The sequence below is a fragment of the Perna viridis genome, chromosome 15 (genome assembly GCF_037379345.1).
Source record: "Perna viridis isolate PV_CMFRI_1.1 ecotype Kerala chromosome 15, ASM3737934v1, whole genome shotgun sequence".
Lineage (NCBI taxonomy): Eukaryota > Metazoa > Mollusca > Bivalvia > Mytilida > Mytilidae > Perna > Perna viridis.
In genome coordinates this window covers 3,971,103-3,993,126 of record NC_142459.1, presented here as the reverse complement: position 1 = coordinate 3,993,126, position 22,024 = coordinate 3,971,103, and the positions used below count along the sequence as shown (strand labels likewise).

Here is a 22,024-nt window from a genome sequence, read left to right as displayed (position 1 = left end):
TACCAGGTTTCTTCAAGATACAAGTCTACAGTCTTGTTATATTTCGGAAGAATTTGAAAATAGTTAGCAACGGTCTATACGCCAATGATTTAACTTTGTACTGTTATAACAATCCGATGAATGAGATGAGTTCATTCCACACTGATTTCGGGTGGATAGTGCGATTAATACCACTGATAGACTTACGTGTATTGCTTTTGTTTTTAGTTTTTTTTTTTTATAGTGAGATCAACTATGTTATCTATAGGGATATTTTGACGATTGCTATAGAAATCGACAAAAATTGAAGCTCCGATGCCGGGAATCGAACCCGGGCCGTCTGGGTGAAAACCAGAAATCCTAACCACTAGACCACATCGGACTTACTAGTAACGTCTGAAGTTAGAGTATTTAAAGCTAACCAACATGACTTTACGTCGATTGATAGCTGGATAGAAGTCATTATCAAATCAATTCATAATGAATGAAACGTCCGTATTTAGATGTATTTAATGTACGTAACATCCACAGTGTACGTACCTGCTTAGATTATATTTGCTTTTAACAGATGTAGTGGGCATTTATCGTTTCGAGATTTGAAATACACCCTCGGGCCATGAACCGTCACACTCGACATTCGTGTTACTAAACCATACAGTGAACATTGGCAACGTGTACTTAACTTGTTGCAACATTTTTCGATAAGTATGTGCATATTTCATACACATGGGATCCTTTGAGAAATAATTTTTGACCATTTTCAAGACCTCTAGTAACCACATGTCCGGCTTATTAGTACGTATTTACCATTAACTAAGTACAAGCATCGGTGGTTCAGTGGTAGAATGCTCGCCTGCCACGCGGGCGGCCCGGGTTCGATTCCCGGCCGATGCATTTCTTTTTTACTACTAGTTTGCAATACGTGTAGTGGCACATTGAGTTATCTTCAGATTGTTCATGATGTTATTATCCAACATTGAAATTGAACTACCCGCTCTGTGTTATTTTGTTTTATATCATTTGGTATATACGGTTCGTCTCTATAAAAAGATAATATGAACTGCACTATTTCTTTTAATCCTGCAGTATTCACACAAACACACATATAGAATTAGAATAAACAAAGAAAGACATCTGCGGTTCTCTAACAATAAGATAGATCGTTTACCAGTGTCAGATTAACTGCACGTGTTAATATATTCTACACGCATATTTTTCATGGTCAGGTTTCTTAAAGAGATCGACATTTTTATACCAGGTTTCTTCAAGATACAAGTCTACAGTCTTGTTATATTTCGGAAGAATTTGAAAATAGTTAGCAACGGTCTATACGCCAATGATTTAACTTTGTACTGTTATAACAATCCGATGAATGAGATGAGTTCATTCCACACTGATTTCGGGTGGATAGTGCGATTAATACCACTGATAGACTTACAATTACGTGTATTGCTTTTGTTTTTAGGTTTTTTTTTTTTTTATAGTGAGATCAACTATGTTATCTATAGGGATATTTTGACGATTGCTATAGAAATCGACAAAAATTGAAGCTCCGATGCCGGGAATCGAACCCGGGCCGTCTGGGTGAAAACCAGAAATCCTAACCACTAGACCACATCGGACTTACTAGTAACGTCTGAAGTTAGAGTATTTAAAGCTAACCAACATGACTTTACGTCGATTGATAGCTGGATAGAAGTCATTATCAAATCAATTCATAATGAATGAAACGTCCGTATTTAGATGTATTTAATGTACGTAACATCCACAGTTTACGTACCTGCTTAGATTATATTTGCTTTTAACAGATGTAGTGGGCATTTATCGTTTCGAGATTTGAAATACACCCTCGGGCCATGAACCGTCACACTCGACATTCGTGTTACTAAACCATACAGTGAACATTGGCAACGTGTACTTAACTTGTTGCAACATTTTTCGATAAGTATGTGCATATTTCATACACATGGGATCCTTTGAGAAATAATTTTTGACCATTTTCAAGACCTCTAGTAACCACATGTCCGGCTTATTAGTACGTATTTACCATTAACTAAGTACAAGCATCGGTGGTTCAGTGGTAGAATGCTCGCCTGCCACGCGGGCGGCCCGGGTTCGATCCCCGGCCGATGCATTTCTTTTTTACTACTAGTTTCCAATACGTGTAGTGGCACATTGAGTTATCTTCAGATTGTTCATGATGTTATTATCCAACATTGAAATTGAACTACCCGCTCTGTGTTATTTTGTTTTATATCATTTGGTATATACGGTTCGTCTCTATAAAAAGATAATATGAACTGCACTATTTCTTTTAATCCTGCAGTATTCACACAAACACACATATAGAATTAGAATAAACAAAGAAAGACATCTGCGGTTCTCTAACAATAAGATAGATCGTTTACCAGTGTCAGATTAACTGCACGTGTTAATATATTCTACACGCATATTTTTCATGGTCAGGTTTCTTAAAGAGATCGACATTTTTATACCAGGTTTCTTCAAGATACAAGTCTACAGTCTTGTTATATTTCGGAAGAATTTGAAAATAGTTAGCAACGGTCTATACGCCAATGATTTAACTTTGTACTGTTATAACAATCCGATGAATGAGATGAGTTCATTCCACACTGATTTCGGGTGGATAGTGCGATTAATACCACTGATAGACTTACAATTACGTGTATTGCTTTTGTTTTTAGGTTTTTTTTTATAGTGAGATCAACTATGTTATCTATAGGGATATTTTGACGATTGCTATAGAAATCGACAAAAATTGAAGCTCCGATGCCGGGAATCGAACCCGGGCCGTCTGGGTGAAAACCAGAAATCCTAACCACTAGACCACATCGGACTTACTAATAACGTCTGAAGTTAGAGTATTTAAAGCTAACCAACATGACTTTACGTCGATTGATAGCTGGATAGAAGTCATTATCAAATCAATTCATAATGAATGAAACGTCCGTATTTAGATGTATTTAATGTACGTAACATCCACAGTTTACGTACCTGCTTAGATTATATTTGCTTTTAACAGATGTAGTGGGCATTTATCGTTTCGAGATTTGAAATACACCCTCGGGCCATGAACCGTCACACTCGACATTCGTGTTACTAAACCATACAGTGAACATTGGCAACGTGTACTTAACTTGTTGCAACATTTTTCGATAAGTATGTGCATATTTCATACACATGGGATCCTTTGAGAAATAATTTTTGACCATTTTCAAGACCTCTAGTAACCACATGTCCGGCTTATTAGTACGTATTTACCATTAACTAAGTACAAGCATCGGTGGTTCAGTGGTAGAAAGGTTTTTTGAAGAACAAATATGTACAGGATATAGTCTCTCAAAGGTTTCCTGAGTTAGTTGCTGATAGAATTGTTGATGTAGTTCAGTGTATTAAGCAGTGTATTCCAGAACAGGTAAAACGTTTAGTTAGAGAAAATGCATATAACTATAATAAACCTGTTCTGAATGTAGTGTATAATGATAATGGTAAAAAATATACATTACCTAGAACGGCAAAATTTTGTTATGGTATGCTCTTAGAAACTAGCACAATAATGCCAAATGCTGTCAGCTACTGGTATGAAGTATTTAGTGATTTTAATGTACAAAGGGTTCAAAATGTTTTGAATTTTCAATTTTTACCTAGTGACTGTATTGAAACATCGTTTAAAATTTTCCATAGAGTTTTATTTACGAAGGAGAGATTATTCAGATGTCATATTACTATTGATTCTTTATGTCCAGTATGTTATGATGTACATGAAGATTTGGAACATCTTATAATTTCATGTAGATGTTTAACTAAATTCAACAACTTTTTGAAGGATTTCCTACATAATATTTTGTGCAATAGCTCTACAAGATATGTCAATATGCTTGATTTTAATTTTCTATGTTATTTTGGATTAACTGAGAAAGATAAAAACAGTAACTATTATTTTGTTAATACTGTCTTAGCATTTAGAAAATTTTGTGTTGTGAAAAGGAGAAATGTAGCTGTGAAAGATGAGAAAGTACTAGATATTCAAAATTATTTTAAGTCCGTACTTCAGCGACATGTAAATTATGCTTATATGTATTATAAAAAGAAGAACTTTTCATTGTTTGAAAAATACTACTTGAAAAGAAATCCTGTTTTACGTATCTGTGACGAAAATGTTGTCATTGACTTTTAGTATGCAAGCCACTATATAATATGGAAGATTGACTTAACATACATGATATTATTAATTGTTATCTGTGATATGTGAATTAGTGGGAGATTAGCCCAATAATTCTTTTACATGTAAATATATTTCTGTGAATAAACTTTTATCAAGAAAAAAAAATGCTCGCCTGCCACGCGGGCGGCCCGGGTTCGATTCCCGGCCGATGCATTTCTTTTTTACTACTAGTTTGCAATACGTGTAGTGGCACATTGAGTTATCTTCAGATTGTTCATGATGTTATTATCCAACATTGAAATTGAACTACCCGCTCTGTGTTATTTTGTTTTATATCATTTGGTATATACGGTTCGTCTCTATAAAAAGATAATATGAACTGCACTATTTCTTTTAATCCTGCAGTATTCACACAAACACACATATAGAATTAGAATAAACAAAGAAAGACATCTGCGGTTCTCTAACAATAAGATAGATCGTTTACCAGTGTCAGATTAACTGCACGTGTTAATATATTCTACACGCATATTTTTCATGGTCAGGTTTCTTAAAGAGATCGACATTTTTATACCAGGTTTCTTCAAGATACAAGTCTACAGTCTTGTTATATTTCGGAAGAATTTGAAAATAGTTAGCAACGGTCTATACGCCAATGATTTAACTTTGTACTGTTATAACAATCCGATGAATGAGATGAGTTCATTCCACACTGATTTCGGGTGGATAGTGCGATTAATACCACTGATAGACTTACAATTACGTGTATTGCTTTTGTTTTTAGGTTTTTTTTTATAGTGAGATCAACTATGTTATCTATAGGGATATTTTGACGATTGCTATAGAAATCGACAAAAATTGAAGCTCCGATGCCGGGAATCGAACCCGGGCCGTCTGGGTGAAAACCAGAAATCCTAACCACTAGACCACATCGGACTTACTAATAACGTCTGAAGTTAGAGTATTTAAAGCTAACCAACATGACTTTACGTCGATTGATAGCTGGATAGAAGTCATTATCAAATCAATTCATAATGAATGAAACGTCCGTATTTAGATGTATTTAATGTACGTAACATCCGCAGTTTACGTACCTGCTTAGATTATATTTGCTTTTAACAGATGTAGTGGGCATTTATCGTTTCGAGATTTGAAATACACCCTCGGGCCATGAACCGTCACACTCGACATTCGTGTTACTAAACCATACAGTGAACATTGGCAACGTGTACTTAACTTGTTGCAACATTTTTCGATAAGTATGTGCATATTTCATACACATGGGATCCTTTGAGAAATAATTTTTGACCATTTTCAAGACCTCTAGTAACCACATGTCCGGCTTATTAGTACGTATTTACCATTAACTAAGTACAAGCATCGGTGGTTCAGTGGTAGAATGCTCGCCTGCCACGCGGGCGGCCCGGGTTCGATTCCCGGCCGATGCATTTCTTTTTTACTACTAGTTTGCAATACGTGTAGTGGCACATTGAGTTATCTTCAGATTGTTCATGATGTTATTATCCAACATTGAAATTGAACTACCCGCTCTGTGTTATTTTGTTTTATATCATTTGGTATATACGGTTCGTCTCTATAAAAAGATAATATGAACTGCACTATTTCTTTTAATCCTGCAGTATTCACACAAACACACATATAGAATTAGAATAAACAAAGAAAGACATCTGCGGTTCTCTAACAATAAGATAGATCGTTTACCAGTGTCAGATTAACTGCACGTGTTAATATATTCTACACGCATATTTTTCATGGTCAGGTTTCTTAAAGAGATCGACATTTTTATACCAGGTTTCTTCAAGATACAAGTCTACAGTCTTGTTATATTTCGGAAGAATTTGAAAATAGTTAGCAACGGTCTATACGCCAATGATTTAACTTTGTACTGTTATAACAATCCGATGAATGAGATGAGTTCATTCCACACTGATTTCGGGTGGATAGTGCGATTAATACCACTGATAGACTTACAATTACGTGTATTGCTTTTGTTTTTAGGTTTTTTTTTTATAGTGAGATCAACTATGTTATCTATAGGGATATTTTTGACGATTGCTATAGAAATCGACAAAAATTGAAGCTCCGATGCCGGGAATCGAACCCGGGCCGTCTGGGTGAAAACCAGAAATCCTAACCACTAGACCACATCGGACTTACTAATAACGTCTGAAGTTAGAGTATTTAAAGCTAACCAACATGACTTTACGTCGATTGATAGCTGGATAGAAGTCATTATCAAATCAATTCATAATGAATGAAACGTCCGTATTTAGATGTATTTAATGTACGTAACATCCACAGTTTACGTACCTGCTTAGATTATATTTGCTTTTAACAGATGTAGTGGGCATTTATCGTTTCGAGATTTGAAATACACCCTCGGGCCATGAACCGTCACACTCGACATTCGTGTTACTAAACCATACAGTGAACATTGGCAACGTGTACTTAACTTGTTGCAACATTTTTCGATAAGTATGTGCATATTTCATACACATGGGATCCTTTGAGAAATAATTTTTGACCATTTTCAAGACCTCTAGTAACCACATGTCCGGCTTATTAGTACGTATTTACCATTAACTAAGTACAAGCATCGGTGGTTCAGTGGTAGAATGCTCGCCTGCCACGCGGGCGGCCCGGGTTCGATTCCCGGCCGATGCATTTCTTTTTTACTACTAGTTTGCAATACGTGTAGTGGCACATTGAGTTATCTTCAGATTGTTCATGATGTTATTATCCAACATTGAAATTGAACTACCCGCTCTGTGTTATTTTGTTTTATATCATTTGGTATATACGGTTCGTCTCTATAAAAAGATAATATGAACTGCACTATTTCTTTTAATCCTGCAGTATTCACACAAACACACATATAGAATTAGAATAAACAAAGAAAGACATCTGCGGTTCTCTAACAATAAGATAGATCGTTTACCAGTGTCAGATTAACTGCACGTGTTAATATATTCTACACGCATATTTTTCATGGTCAGGTTTCTTAAAGAGATCGACATTTTTATACCAGGTTTCTTCAAGATACAAGTCTACAGTCTTGTTATATTTCGGAAGAATTTGAAAATAGTTAGCAACGGTCTAGACTGGTTTGAGACTGGTTTTTGGATGTACCATATGTGAAATGTAAACATTGTGTCGTCCGGAGATTTTTCATTGTTTGGTGAGTTCATCGCCTTATCTGTGTTCATAAACATTTTCTGAAGATTGCTAATTAATTATTGATTGAATGTGACCACAGTTTGCTTAGAAACAATTGTTTGTTTGCCCCTTTTCCTGCAATTTCGGTGCAGGAAAAAGGGGGAGGAAGGGTGTGTTTGATTACTATTTGGAGATCTTACTAAAAACCAATGGCTAACTTTGACGGAAGTGGACCAGACAGGTCCAATGGAAAGTCGGCTAATTATGATAGCAAATTTTCTAAGGAGAAAACTGTGTTAATTGCTTGTGCTCTGGAGGGTTTTGGAAAACTAGAGCCTGATTTGTTGATAGATGACATTGAATCGAAATGTGGTATAGGAAGTGTAATTGCATGTGTGCCAAAAACTGGTTACGGCTATGAAATTGTGTTTCGAGAAAGGCAGATGATGGAACCAGTACTCGGTGATCTGACTGTGGATGGAAAAAGATGCAAAGTGAGTGAATTGCAATCTAGCTTTAGATTAGTTTCGATACTTAATTTGAGTATGTATGTGACTGATGAGGAAATTGTGGATAGATTTAATAAAATTGGTGTTGAAATTGTTTCTGTTATTAAGAAGCATAAGATGAAATCAAAGAACAATATTTATGATGGAACAAGAATTTTCAAAGCCAAACTTCCCCCGAATATGAAGTCAATCCCATATTCAATGAAGTTTTCAGTCAATGAGAAAGAGACTGCATATTACCGCGTGATTCATAATCACCAGGTAAAAGTCTGTAATGGTTGCTTTAGTCCTGACCACATGTATAAGGACTGTCCTGAATTCAAATGTTTTGAATGTGGAGAGCAAGGTCATGTCAGGAAGAAATGCTTTAAGAATAAGTGCTCTAAGTGTTTGCATAAGAAGGTTAGCTGTAAGTGTAGTACTCTAAAGAAAACACACGTAGACAATTCTTTTGCTGAATTCCAAGGAACATTTACACGAGATGACGATGTATGGCCATGTAGCAGAATAATGGATGATGACCATACCAATGGTGAGAGTAATATAACTGTTAATGCTCATCTTGATGATGTAAATGATGTCAGTGATAGCGGAAAGAATGATGTTGCGAATCATTACACTGTTGAGCGTGGTGGTCAGTCTTCGGCTTGTAGTGATAATGGCGTTGCTAGTCATATCACTGAAGATGATGAGAATATTGATTTAGATGTTATTTCAAGTGTCGTTGCTAGCCATTGCAGTGATGAGGGTGATGGTAATGGTGATGTGAATGGTGCCGTTTTGGTCAATGATGATGAAGCTGAGATGGTAGATGGTGATGATGAAGTGTCTGGGGAAGTTGGACAAGATGATAGTATGGTTTATGGTGACCAAGAAAGAAACAAGACAGATAAAGAAGAAAGTAATGTTGATATTGAACTTAATGTTAACAATGTTGATTATGTTAAATCTAAAAGTAAATGTGTTATGCCAAAAGAAAATGTTTCAGAAAATGATTGTAAAATAGGTTCTATTTTGAATATAGAAGCTTCTGTCTCCCCTCTAGAACAAATTAACAGTCAGGGGGAAGTCAGTCAGAGTTCATGTGACACTTTAGACGACTTTGAAATGGATACTTTCCTGATGACTGATAGTAGTCAAGGGGCAAGTGAAAATGATTTTACTCTTGTAGCTAAGAAAAAAAATGCCTTGGGTGTCAAGAGGCGTAGTAAGATTAATATAAAGCCTAATCTGAAAGCAGCAAGGTTATCGAATATACATAAAAAATTGAAATAAGGAACAATGGAGTGTTATATGTTTGCTATTTTACATTTTTGTTTTGCGATGGCTTCTTTTAATTTTATAAGCCTTAATTGTAATGGTCTTTGTGACAAAAATAAAAGAGAGTGTATTTTTGCACTGTGTAATGAAAAGAAATATGATGTTGTATGTTTACAAGAAACATTCTGGAATGATGATTTATATAAAATTATACAGAATGACAATAGTGTATGGGGTGGTGATATTTTTGCTAGTAATAGTAATTGTAATAGAAAAGGTGTGGCTATTCTTTTAAGTAAAAGATTGAGAAATGTTTTTAAAGTTTGTGATAGTATATGTGGAAGATTATTGCATATTCAAGGTAAAGTTGAAGGTAAAAATGTTGATATAATCAATGTGTATGCTCCTAATAGTATCAGTGATAAATGTACTTTTTTTAATGATTGTAAAGACAAAATATATGGAGATGATTATATTATAGTTGTAGGAGATTTCAATACTGCGTTCTGTCCTTTAGATAGAAGTGGAAAAACTACGTTTTATGCAGATAAATCTGTAAAATGTTTAACTAATTTGATGAATGATAAATGTTTATTTGATGTATGGAGAAATAGAAATATGAATGTCAAAATGTTTTCTAGAAAACAGGTAGTTCAAGGTTTTTTAACACAAAGTAGGATTGATTATATTTTGGTATCTAGTAATTTAAAATCATGTATAAGAAATATTTTTTATAGCGACACATGCTTTAGTGATCATAGCATTGTAAATATGAAACTTGATTTCTCTGAAGTTGAAAAAGGACCTGGTGTTTGGCTTTTTAATGAAACCTTATTAAATGATGATGTTTATGTTGAAAAGATTAGACAAATTTTATTTGATGAAATTGGTTCTGATTTTTATTTGTCAAATCCACTTATTTGGTGGGATAATTTGAAATATAGAGTAAAGAAAGTCAGCCAAATATATGGAAAAGAGAAACAAAAAGAATTAAATAGAGAGTATTTTAGGTTACAAAATAAGCTGCAAGAAATGTCTGTGAAGTCAGCTTGTGGTATATCAATTGATCATGTCAAATATTTAGAATTGAAAGATGAATTAGAAAGTTTAGAAAAACACAAATGTAATGGTGCTATTATTAGATCAAAATGTCAGTATTCAATTGAAAGTGATAAGAATACAGCTTATTTCTTAAGTTTAGAGAAACATAGACAAAACAGAAATATGATATGTAGTTTAAAAAATTGTGATGGTGTTGTTGTCAATGATTCTGCTGAAATGTTAGATGTTGTACACAATTTTTATGAGAAACTCTTTTCTTGTGTTCAAACTGATCATGAGGCAATAGAGGAAATGTTAGACTGTGTTAACGTTAGTGTTGAAAATTGTGATATTGAAAACTGTGATTGTGAAATTACTAGTGATGAAATTGAAACCTCTATAAAAGGCATGAAAAAGGGTAAAACACCTGGCCCTGATGGGCTTACTGTAGAATTTTATTTATACTTTTTTAGTGAGTTGAAACCGGTATTGAAATATATTTATGACTGTATTGGAGAAAATAAAATTTTGTCAAGATCTATGAGATATGGAATGATTAACCTGATTTATAAGAATAGAGGTGACAAGTCTGACCTGAAAAACTTCAGACCTATAACTTTGTTAAATGTTGATTATAAAATTTTAGCCAGAGTAATGGCCAACAGATTTAAATTTGTATTACCAAAGATTATATCACCAAATCAGAGTTGTTGTATTATTGGTAAAGATATTTCTGATACTACAGTAAGTATCAGAGATATTATAGAATTAGTAGAAATGGATGATTTGGAATGTTATTTGCTGAAACTTGATCAGGAAAAGGCATTTGACAGAGTTGGACATGACTACTTATTTTCTGTATTGCAGAAATTTGGATTTGGGGAGAAATTCATTTCATGGATAAAGATATTTTATACTGACATTTTCAGCACTGTCAAATTCAATGGTTTTTTGTCCAAGTATTTTCAATTAAAGAACTCTGTAAAACAAGGGTGTCCTATATCAGCTTTGTTATATGTGTTAGTTGCTGAACCCTTGAGTATTATGATTAAAAGGAATGATAGAATTCATGGTATACAAATTCCCAATGCATCTGGTGAGGAGAAAATATTTTCACATGCAGATGATACAACATTGATATTGTCTGACAAAAATTCAGTAAATGAGGCCTTTGGAGTTTTAAATTTGTATGAACAAGCATCTGGGGCAAAATTGAATAAAGATAAATCTGAAATTTTGGCATTGGGTACCGGAAAGATATCGAAACAAGAAATAGATGCTTGGAATATTAAAGAGTGTGATGGGGTTCTTCAGCTTTTAGGTATATGGATTGGCAAAGACAAAACTGTTTGTGATAATTTAAATTGGGATTGCAAAGCGCAATCTATTTCAAAATTATTGAATTTTTGGAAAATGAGACATTTATCAATACAGGGTAGAGTAACGGTTATAAATACCTTGTTGATGAGTAAATTATGGTATACTCTAATGGTGGTCAATATACCTGAGAAATACTATTTAGAAATTAAAAAGATGTGTGTAGATTTTTTGTGGAATAATAAGCCATCATTGGTTGCATATGATGTTATAATAAATAGAGTTTTGAATGGTGGTTTAAATTTTCCAGATATATTTCACAAAATGTATGCTTTTAGACTTAAATTTTTAAGTCGATTGTTAGATAATGATTATAATGCAGCGTGGAAACATACTTGCACTTATTTTTTATCAAAAGTTCTAGATATGAATCTTGGTATGGAAATTCTATTTTGTGATCTTAATAATAGACAATTAGGTATTTTACCTGATTTTTATAAGTGTATGTTATATGCTTGGGGAAAGATTCGTACTCATATGGAAATTGATATAAATGTGAATAATGTATTTGATATTCCATTGTTTTATAATCCAATGATAGTAAATGATGGGAAAATGTTGTATATTAAACCCTTTGTAGATGCAGGAATAGTTAAAATTAAAGACTTGGCATTTGAATGTAAAAAAGGTTTTTTGAAGAACAAATATGTACAGGATATAGTCTCTCAAAGGTTTCCTGAGTTAGTTGCTGATAGAATTGTTGATGTAGTTCAGAGTATTAAGCAGTGTATTCCAGAACAGGTAAAACGTTTAGTTAGAGAAAATGCATATAACTATAATAAACCTGTTCTGAATGTAGTATATAATGATAATGGTAAAAAATATACATTACCTAGAACGGCAAAAATTTGTTATGGTATGCTCTTAGAAACTAGCACAATAATGCCAAATGCTGTCAGCTACTGGTATGAAGTATTTAGTGATTTTAATGTCCAAAGGGTTCAAAATATTTTGAATTTTCCATTTTTACCTAGTGACTGTATTGAAACATCGTTTAAAATTTTCCATAGAGTTTTATTTACGAAGGAGAGATTATTCAGATGTCATATTACTATTGATTCTTTATGTCCAGTATGTTATGATGTACATGAAGATTTGGAACATCTTATAATTTCATGTAGATGTTTAACTAAATTCAACAACTTTTTGAAGGATTTCCTACATAATATTTTGTGCAATAGCTCTACAAGATATGTCAATATGCTTGATTTTAATTTTCTATGTTATTTTGGATTAACTGAGAAAGATAAAAACAGTAACTATTATTTTGTTAATACTGTCTTAGCATTTAGAAAATTTTGTGTTGTGAAAAGGAGAAATGTAGCTGTGAAAGATGAGAAAGTACTAGATATTCAAAATTATTTTAAGTCCGTACTTCAGCGACATGTAAATTATGCTTATATGTATTATAAAAAGAAGAACTTTTCATTGTTTGAAAAATACTACTTGAAAAGAAATCCTGTTTTACGTATCTGTGACGAAAATGTTGTCATTGACTTTTAGTATGCAAGCCATTATATAATATGGAAGATTGACTTAACATACATGATATTATTAATTGTTATCTGTGATATGTGAATTAGTGGGAGATTAGCCCAATAATTCTTTTACATGTAAATATATTTCTGTGAATAAACTTTTATAAAGAAAAAAAAAAATGCTCGCCTGCCACGCGGGCGGCCCGGGTTCGATTCCCGGCCGATGCATTTCTTTTTTACTACTAGTTTGCAATACGTGTAGTGGCACATTGTGTATTGCTTTTGTTTTTAGGTTTTTTTTTTTTATAGTGAGATCAACTATGTTATCTATAGGGATATTTTGACGATTGCTATAGAAATCGACAAAAATTGAAGCTCCGATGCCGGGAATCGAACCCGGGCCGTCTGGGTGAAAACCAGAAATCCTAACCACTAGACCACATCGGACTTACTAGTAACGTCTGATGTTAGAGTATTTAAAGCTAACCAACATGACTTTACGTCGATTGATAGCTGGATAGAAGTCATTATCAAATCAATTCATAATGAATGAAACGTCCGTATTTAGATGTATTTAATGTACGTAACATCCACAGTTTACGTACCTGCTTAGATTATATTTGCTTTTAACAGATGTAGTGGGCATTTATCGTTTCGAGATTTGAAATACACCCTCGGGCCATGAACCGTCACACTCGACATTCGTGTTACTAAACCATACAGTGAACATTGGCAACGTGTACTTAACTTGTTGCAACATTTTTCGATAAGTATGTGCATATTTCATACACATGGGATCCTTTGAGAAATAATTTTTGACCATTTTCAAGACCTCTAGTAACCACATGTCCGGCTTATTAGTACGTATTTACCATTAACTAAGTACAAGCATCGGTGGTTCAGTGGTAGAATGCTCGCCTGCCACGCGGGCGGCCCGGGTTCGATTCCCGGCCGATGCATTTCTTTTTTACTACTAGTTTGCAATACGTGTAGTGGCACATTGAGTTATCTTCAGATTGTTCATGATGTTATTATCCAACATTGAAATTGAACTACCCGCTCTGTGTTATTTTGTTTTATATCATTTGGTATATACGGTTCGTCTCTATAAAAAGATAATATGAACTGCACTATTTCTTTTAATCCTGCAGTATTCACACAAACACACATATAGAATTAGAATAAACAAAGAAAGACATCTGCGGTTCTCTAACAATAAGATAGATCGTTTACCAGTGTCAGATTAACTGCACGTGTTAATATATTCTACACGCATATTTTTCATGGTCAGGTTTCTTAAAGAGATCGACATTTTTATACCAGGTTTCTTCAAGATACAAGTCTACAGTCTTGTTATATTTCGGAAGAATTTGAAAATAGTTAGCAACGGTCTATACGCCAATGATTTAACTTTGTACTGTTATAACAATCCGATGAATGAGATGAGTTCATTCCACACTGATTTCGGGTGGATAGTGCGATTAATACCACTGATAGACTTACAATTACGTGTATTGCTTTTGTTTTTAGGTTTTTTTTTATAGTGAGATCAACTATGTTATCTATAGGGATATTTTGACGATTGCTATAGAAATCGACAAAAATTGAAGCTCCGATGCCGGGAATCGAACCCGGGCCGTCTGGGTGAAAACCAGAAATCCTAACCACTAGACCACATCGGACTTACTAGTAACGTCTGAAGTTAGAGTATTTAAAGCTAACCAACATGACTTTACGTCGATTGATAGCTGGATAGAAGTCATTATCAAATCAATTCATAATGAATGAAACGTCCGTATTTAGATGTATTTAATGTACGTAACATCCACAGTTTACGTACCTGCTTAGATTATATTTGCTTTTAACAGATGTAGTGGGCATTTATCGTTTCGAGATTTGAAATACACCCTCGGGCCATGAACCGTCACACTCGACATTCGTGTTACTAAACCATACAGTGAACATTGGCAACGTGTACTTAACTTGTTGCAACATTTTTCGATAAGTATGTGCATATTTCATACACATGGGATCCTTTGAGAAATAATTTTTGACCATTTTCAAGACCTCTAGTAACCACATGTCCGGCTTATTAGTACGTATTTACCATTAACTAAGTACAAGCATCGGTGGTTCAGTGGTAGAATGCTCGCCTGCCACGCGGGCGGCCCGGGTTCGATTCCCGGCCGATGCATTTCTTTTTTACTACTAGTTTGCAATACGTGTAGTGGCACATTGAGTTATCTTCAGATTGTTCATGATGTTATTATCCAACATTGAAATTGAACTACCCGCTCTGTGTTATTTTGTTTTATATCATTTGGTATATACGGTTCGTCTCTATAAAAAGATAATATGAACTGCACTATTTCTTTTAATCCTGCAGTATTCACACAAACACACATATAGAATTAGAATAAACAAAGAAAGACATCTGCGGTTCTCTAACAATAAGATAGATCGTTTACCAGTGTCAGATTAACTGCACGTGTTAATATATTCTACACGCATATTTTTCATGGTCAGGTTTCTTAAAGAGATCGACATTTTTATACCAGGTTTCTTCAAGATACAAGTCTACAGTCTTGTTATATTTCGGAAGAATTTGAAAATAGTTAGCAACGGTCTATACGCCAATGATTTAACTTTGTACTGTTATAACAATCCGATGAATGAGATGAGTTCATTCCACACTGATTTCGGGTGGATAGTGCGATTAATACCACTGATAGACTTACAATTACGTGTATTGCTTTTGTTTTTAGGTTTTTTTTTTTTTATAGTGAGATCAACTATGTTATCTATAGGGATATTTTGACGATTGCTATAGAAATCGACAAAAATTGGAGAGGCTTCCGGTTTCCGGTTTGAGACGACGGCCACGTTTTCTGAGCTGGGTGAAAAATCGAAAAGTTTTTCTCGTTTTTACGAGTCATCCGCACATGTGGATATTCTTTTATTGGATTATTAACCTTAGCTGTAATATTAAATAAGTATTTGTGCTTTTTATCAACCTGAACTGTGTTTCCTCCCTCCACCATGTCGGGTGGGAGGGGAGGTCGAAAAACCCTGAAAGAACTTACTGTGTTTGTTGATGTTGGAGACAATAAATCTGTATCAGCCGGTGCTGTTATTAAAAGTGTTGAAGAAGCAGTCGGAGAAGGAACAGTTGCTGCGTGTGTACCCAAAAGTGGAAACGGATATGAAATTACTTTGTTGGATTACGATGCTTTGGAACTTATCTGTGACACTGGATTTAAAATCAAGAACAATACGTTTAAACCAAATGCCATTTTCTCAAAAGAGAAGCTGGTAAGTTTTTTGAATGTTTCATATTATGTAACTGATGAAGAAATTACTAAAAAGCTAACAGATGCAGGCTTAGAACTTGTTACTTCTCTGAAACGCAGGATGTACCCTGGCACCTCGGTGGCGGATGGTACACGTTTCGCAGTAGTCAAATTCCCTGGTGAAATACAGAGCTTACCATATTCAATGAAGTTCTCAACTGGCATAAACTCTTTCGAAAATATCCGAGTTGTACATGACAACCAGAAAAAGGTATGCACGAAGTGTTATGAAAGTGGTCACGTCTACGCCAACTGTCCAGAAAACCGATGCTTTAAGTGTTATAGAACTGGTCACCTAGCAAAGATGTGTAACACGCCACCGTGTAAAACCTGCAACAAATACCCCACAAGTGTAACTGTACCCCTTGGGGGGAACATTCACGGCCAGAAGCCGAGATTGATGAGGCAGAGCTATGGCAGACGAAAGGCGGAGATACTACCTCGGATGATAATACAGAGGAGGCAACATTGATGACAGCTAATGATGATACAGTCGACACTGGTAGCGGTGATGTGCAGGACGACGATGATACACTTGACATTGAGGACATTTCAGATATTGAAACAGACAATTGTGTGAATCTAAAGAACATTATGAAAGAACCAGTTTCAAATATGGACACTGACAGTGTTGGTAATATTGATACTTGTAATAAATTTGGGGGGTCTGGGTTTCTCGGGCATCAAGGGACAGCCTCGGATTCTGGTATTCCTCTTTTTACTACAGATTTTGCATGTAAGTCTGATGATAAAGACCAAAATGACTCCGAGTCTGTCCTAGAACTTGAGAAAGATAAGTCTGATGAAGATTGTGAAAACCCTAAGAAAATTTGTAAAATGGGGTCAGGTCATATTCGAAGAAGAAAGATGGTAACAGGTCCTTCACTTACTGCTGAGGACATTAAGAAGTTGAAACAAAATCCTAGACACAAACTTTCCTGTTAAGACTCCACCTTCATCGTCCTAAACCCTTTAGTAGCCCTCCTCCTTATTACGATGGTTAATATTGTATCAATTAATGTCAATGGTCTTAGAGATTTGCATAAATTTGAACTGTTTAGTACATATTGTGAAGAGAATAAGTTTGATATTATTGCTATTCAAGAAACTTTTTGGGACGAGTCCGTTCAAAATAATTTAAGTAAATTATGGAATGGCAAAATATATGCCGAATGTACTGAAACCCATAGGCAAGGTGTTGGATTTTTAATTTCAAATAGATTAAAAGATAATGTTTCTTATGTAAAAAGTTTTGACGGCAGGTATCTACATATTAAGTTAAAAGTTGACGATAGAGAATTGGATATAATAACTTGTTATGCTCCAAATGTCGTGAAAGAAAAGGTTGCCTTTTTTGAGAAAATATCAAAAAATATCCCCATGTCAGAAAATACCATTTTACTCGGAGATTTTAACAACTCATTATCTAAACTCGACCGCCCAGAAAGGTCAGTTCACATAGAAGATAATGCTTTTAAATGTTTAGTACAATTATGCGAGACCCGTGATATTTATGATATTTGGAGAGCTAGAAACCATTCAGTCCGTTGTTACTCGTGGCGCAGAGTTATTAGTGATAAATTATGCCAAAGCCGTATAGATTTCATTTTTATTTCTAGGGTTTTGTCACAATTTGTCAAAAATGTTTATTACAAACACAATACGTTTAGCGACCACTCCGCCGTCGTGATGCGTGTCGACTTTGTAGATGTAGAGCGTGGCCCCGGCTTTTGGATTTTCAACAACATGTTATTAGAAGACGTTATGTTCACTGAAAAAATTCGTACTTTAATCGAAAATGAAAAGAAATGTCACTTATATAATAGTGAACCGCTGGTGTGGTATGATAATTTAAAATTCAAAATTAAGCAAATTTCAAAGCTTTTTGCTACGAATAAAAGAAAGGCAGAAAAGTCAGAATATTTTAAACTACAGCGTGAATATGAAAAAATGTCCCTCCAAGCGGCAAGTAATATAAATTTTAATGTTACTAAGTTTGAAGAAACCAAAATGAAACTTAAAGAGTATGAACATGATATATGTAGAGGTGCCATTCTCAGGTCCAAAGCCCATTGGGCGATCGAAAGCGATCGAAACTCTAAGTATTTTCTTGAATTAGAAAAGTTTAGGCAAAACAATAACTGTATAAAAGAACTCAAAACTCCCGACGGTAACTTACTCACAAATACCGACGACATTTTGAACGAAATCCACAGATTTTATAAAAACTTGTACTCTTGTACTGAAATTAATAAGGATAAGGCAGCGGAGATACTTGACTATATTTCCGAAAAAATTACAGAAGAAAACATGCAAATATTGGAATCTGAGGTAACTCTAGACGAGATTCGTTCGGCCTTATTCGGGATGGCTAAAAATAAGTCACCTGGTCCCTGCGGTTTAACAGTTGAGTTCTTTTGCAAATTTTTCGATTTGTTTGGTGAAATTTTTATGAAGATTTTCAAAGTTATAGAAAATGAACAAATCCTTTCTAGATCTATGCGCCATGGTGTGATAAATCTTGTTTACAAAAATAAAGGAGATAAAAATAATCTTAAAAACTTTCGTCCAATTTCATTACTTTGCGTCGATTACAAAATTCTGGCAAGAGTTATGTCGAATCGCCTAAAAATCGTTCTGCCTAGTATCATCTCCGAAACACAGACATGTTGTGTAACCGGTCGCGATATCGCGGATACAACGTCCAGCATACGAGACATTATAGAAGTCATTGAGAAGGACAACTTAGAAGCGTATTTGATTAAGGTTGATCAAGAAAAAGCATTCGATCGAGTCGATCACGAATATCTCTATCTTGCTTTGGAAAAATTTGGATTCGGGCCAAATTTTATTCGTTGGATAAAAATTTTTTATAATGACGTAAGCGGCAGTATTAAATGCAACGGATTCCAAACTAAATACGTAAAAATTAGAAACTCAATTAAGCAGGGTTGTCCCGTTTCTGCTCTCCTGTACGTCTTGGCCGCTGAACCTCTCGGACAGGCTATATTTAAAAACAAAAATATTGTAGGTGTTAAAATTCACAATTCAGAGAAAGAGGGTAAAGTTTTTCAACATGCCGATGATACTAATATATTTACTTCCGACAAAGAGTCTATAGGTGAAGTGTTTGAGGTCCTTGACTTATACTGTCAGGCTTCAGGTGCTAAAATTAATAAAGATATATCAGAAATTATGTGTCTCGGAGCCGGTAAATTATCGGATCAAGAATTGTATAATCTAAAACTTAAACGAAGTGAAAATGTTACAAAAGTTTTAGGTATTTACGTTGGTAAAGATAAAGTTTCTTGTGAATATCTTAATTGGAGAGACAAAATTCAAACAATTAAGTCCATTCTCTCCCTTTGGAACAAGCGTCAGCTAACCCTCCACGGTCGCGCAACTGTCGTCTCTACTTTGATCATGTCGCGTTTATATTATACGCTAACAGTTTGTCCCCTGCCTGAAATTATTAAAGTTGAACTCCGGTCAGCAGTTTTAAATTTTTTATGGAAAGGGAAACCACCTTTAATTAAATACCAGTCAATTGTAGGTGCAAAGGCTAATGGTGGCTTAAACATACCAGATATTTACTTAAAAATGCAAGCATTTAGATTAAAATTTCTTAAAAAATATTTAGACCCTAATTGCACTGCTCTTTGGAAGAGTGCATTTAGCTATTTCATTACAAATATCAATAATCTTGATGTTGCCGAAAATATTGTCCATTTGGTTTTAAATAACAGCCAGCTTAAGCAACTTCCGGTATTTTATCAAGAAATGATGGAATCATTCTACAGAATCAAACATAAAATCAGCTTCAAAATAGAACCACACCAGATTTATAATATCCCAATTTTTTGTAATCCAGAGATTAAGTATAACAATAAAATGCTCCTCTTTCAAAATTTCATAGATGCAGGCTTGTTTCTAGTAAAGCACATATCCTATGAAGTGGTACCAGGTTTTCTAAATCCGAATGCAATAATCGAAATAATCCAATCGCATAATCCAGATGAGAATGCCGAACACATAGCGTTATCCTTACAAAAGATTCTCGTTTCGATTCCTTTAGAATGGCACAAACACGTAAAAACTGTAAATAATCCCCAAGGTGACAAAACCCCGATACTCAAAATTATCGACGAAAATGACAAAGAAATTTTCTTCAATACATGTACAACTAAGAATTTCTATTCAGTCATTTTATCTTTATCGTGGGAACAGCCTACGGCCGAGAAGAAGTGGGCGGAGTTTTATCCTGAACTAGAATTTACACGCTTATACTCGCTTGTCAATCAAGAAACGTTAACGCCTGATTGCCGATGTTTGTACTATCGCATGATACATCGCTCTATATTTACCTTTGAAAAATTAAATAAAATAGGTACTGTAGATAATGAGATATGTAAGTGCTGTAATCAATCAACAGAAGACTTGTCTCATCTGTGGGTCACTTGTTCATTTCAGAAACCACTTCACAACTATTTAAAGGATTTATTATTTGACATGTTTAGGAATTGTTCTGCAGATATTGTGAACTCTATAGACTACGAACAACTTATCCTACTAGGTTATTTGAATACTTCAAAGCTTATAAATACATACTTTTTGAACTACATGATTTGTGTAGCTAGACTTGTCATTTATAAATCACGTAATCTGAAAGTGTTTGAAAACAAAAATATCGAAACAGTCCGTTTTTTCAAATATACAATTCAGAGATACATTGAATATGCTTTTGCTTTATATAGAGTGAAAAACAAAATGAACCAGTTTTATAAATATTTTCTTAATAGAAATCCACTCTTACGACTAGAAATGGATTCACTTGTGTTTCATTTTTGATTTTTAACATATGAGTGAAAGGAAAATGTTCTTGCCTAATTATTGTGATTAGTTGTAGACATTGTTTATATAAATACAACTTGATACATGTACAACTGTGTTTGTATGCAGAAAGCATTGTTATCTATTTTTATTTCTTCATTTCTTCTAACATGTATTGGCTAACTTTGGCTAAATACAAAATTAAGTATATCAAAAAGACATGAACTTATGTACACGTTCATATATATCGTCATGCTTAAATATATACATATACATATATTCGTTGAACTTGTAAAACCGGGTATTGTCCGGTTAAACACAACCTTGTAAATATTAATAAATAAAATATTTTTACAATGAAAAAAAAAATGCTCGCCTGCCACGCGGGCGGCCCGGGTTCGATTCCCGGCCGATGCATTTCTTTTTTACTACTAGTTTGCAATACGTGTAGTGGCACATTGAGTTATCTTCAGATTGTTCATGATGTTATTATCCAACATTGAAATTGAACTACCCGCTCTGTGTTATTTTGTTTTATATCATTTGGTATATACGGTTCGTCTCTATAAAAAGATAATATGAACTGCACTATTTCTTTTAATCCTGCAGTATTCACACAAACACACATATAGAATTAGAATAAACAAAGAAAGACATCTGCGGTTCTCTAACAATAAGATAGATCGTTTACCAGTGTCAGATTAACTGCACGTGTTAATATATTCTACACGCATATTTTTCATGGTCAGGTTTCTTAAAGAGATCGACATTTTTATACCAGGTTTCTTCAAGATACAAGTCTACAGTCTTGTTATATTTCGGAAGAATTTGAAAATA

At 34.3% G+C, this 22,024-nt stretch overlaps 13 non-coding genes across 13 annotated transcripts; 6 read left to right on the top strand and 7 right to left on the bottom strand.

The window, feature by feature from the left end:
- Positions 1-289: 289 nt before the first annotated feature.
- On the bottom strand, positions 290-361 carry Trnae-uuc (transfer RNA glutamic acid (anticodon UUC)). Its single transcript has one exon. It is a non-coding gene; the product is annotated as a tRNA-Glu (tRNA).
- A 441-nt stretch (positions 362-802) lies between these two features.
- On the top strand, positions 803-873 carry Trnag-gcc (transfer RNA glycine (anticodon GCC)). The gene has a single exon. It is a non-coding gene; the product is annotated as a tRNA-Gly (tRNA).
- A 656-nt stretch (positions 874-1,529) lies between these two features.
- On the bottom strand, positions 1,530-1,601 carry Trnae-uuc (transfer RNA glutamic acid (anticodon UUC)). Its single transcript has one exon. It is a non-coding gene; the product is annotated as a tRNA-Glu (tRNA).
- A 441-nt stretch (positions 1,602-2,042) lies between these two features.
- On the top strand, positions 2,043-2,113 carry Trnag-gcc (transfer RNA glycine (anticodon GCC)). The gene has a single exon. It is a non-coding gene; the product is annotated as a tRNA-Gly (tRNA).
- Positions 2,114-2,764: 651 nt separating this feature from the next.
- On the bottom strand, positions 2,765-2,836 carry Trnae-uuc (transfer RNA glutamic acid (anticodon UUC)). The gene has a single exon. It is a non-coding gene; the product is annotated as a tRNA-Glu (tRNA).
- Positions 2,837-5,029: 2,193 nt separating this feature from the next.
- Positions 5,030-5,101, bottom strand: Trnae-uuc (transfer RNA glutamic acid (anticodon UUC)). The gene has a single exon. It is a non-coding gene; the product is annotated as a tRNA-Glu (tRNA).
- A 441-nt stretch (positions 5,102-5,542) lies between these two features.
- Trnag-gcc (transfer RNA glycine (anticodon GCC)) lies at positions 5,543-5,613 on the top strand. The gene has a single exon. It is a non-coding gene; the product is annotated as a tRNA-Gly (tRNA).
- Positions 5,614-6,266: 653 nt separating this feature from the next.
- On the bottom strand, positions 6,267-6,338 carry Trnae-uuc (transfer RNA glutamic acid (anticodon UUC)). Its single transcript has one exon. It is a non-coding gene; the product is annotated as a tRNA-Glu (tRNA).
- Positions 6,339-6,779: 441 nt separating this feature from the next.
- Trnag-gcc (transfer RNA glycine (anticodon GCC)) lies at positions 6,780-6,850 on the top strand. Its single transcript has one exon. It is a non-coding gene; the product is annotated as a tRNA-Gly (tRNA).
- A 6,532-nt stretch (positions 6,851-13,382) lies between these two features.
- Positions 13,383-13,454, bottom strand: Trnae-uuc (transfer RNA glutamic acid (anticodon UUC)). The gene has a single exon. It is a non-coding gene; the product is annotated as a tRNA-Glu (tRNA).
- Positions 13,455-13,895: 441 nt separating this feature from the next.
- On the top strand, positions 13,896-13,966 carry Trnag-gcc (transfer RNA glycine (anticodon GCC)). The gene has a single exon. It is a non-coding gene; the product is annotated as a tRNA-Gly (tRNA).
- A 651-nt stretch (positions 13,967-14,617) lies between these two features.
- On the bottom strand, positions 14,618-14,689 carry Trnae-uuc (transfer RNA glutamic acid (anticodon UUC)). The gene has a single exon. It is a non-coding gene; the product is annotated as a tRNA-Glu (tRNA).
- A 441-nt stretch (positions 14,690-15,130) lies between these two features.
- Trnag-gcc (transfer RNA glycine (anticodon GCC)) lies at positions 15,131-15,201 on the top strand. Its single transcript has one exon. It is a non-coding gene; the product is annotated as a tRNA-Gly (tRNA).
- The last annotated feature ends 6,823 nt before the right edge of the window (positions 15,202-22,024 follow it).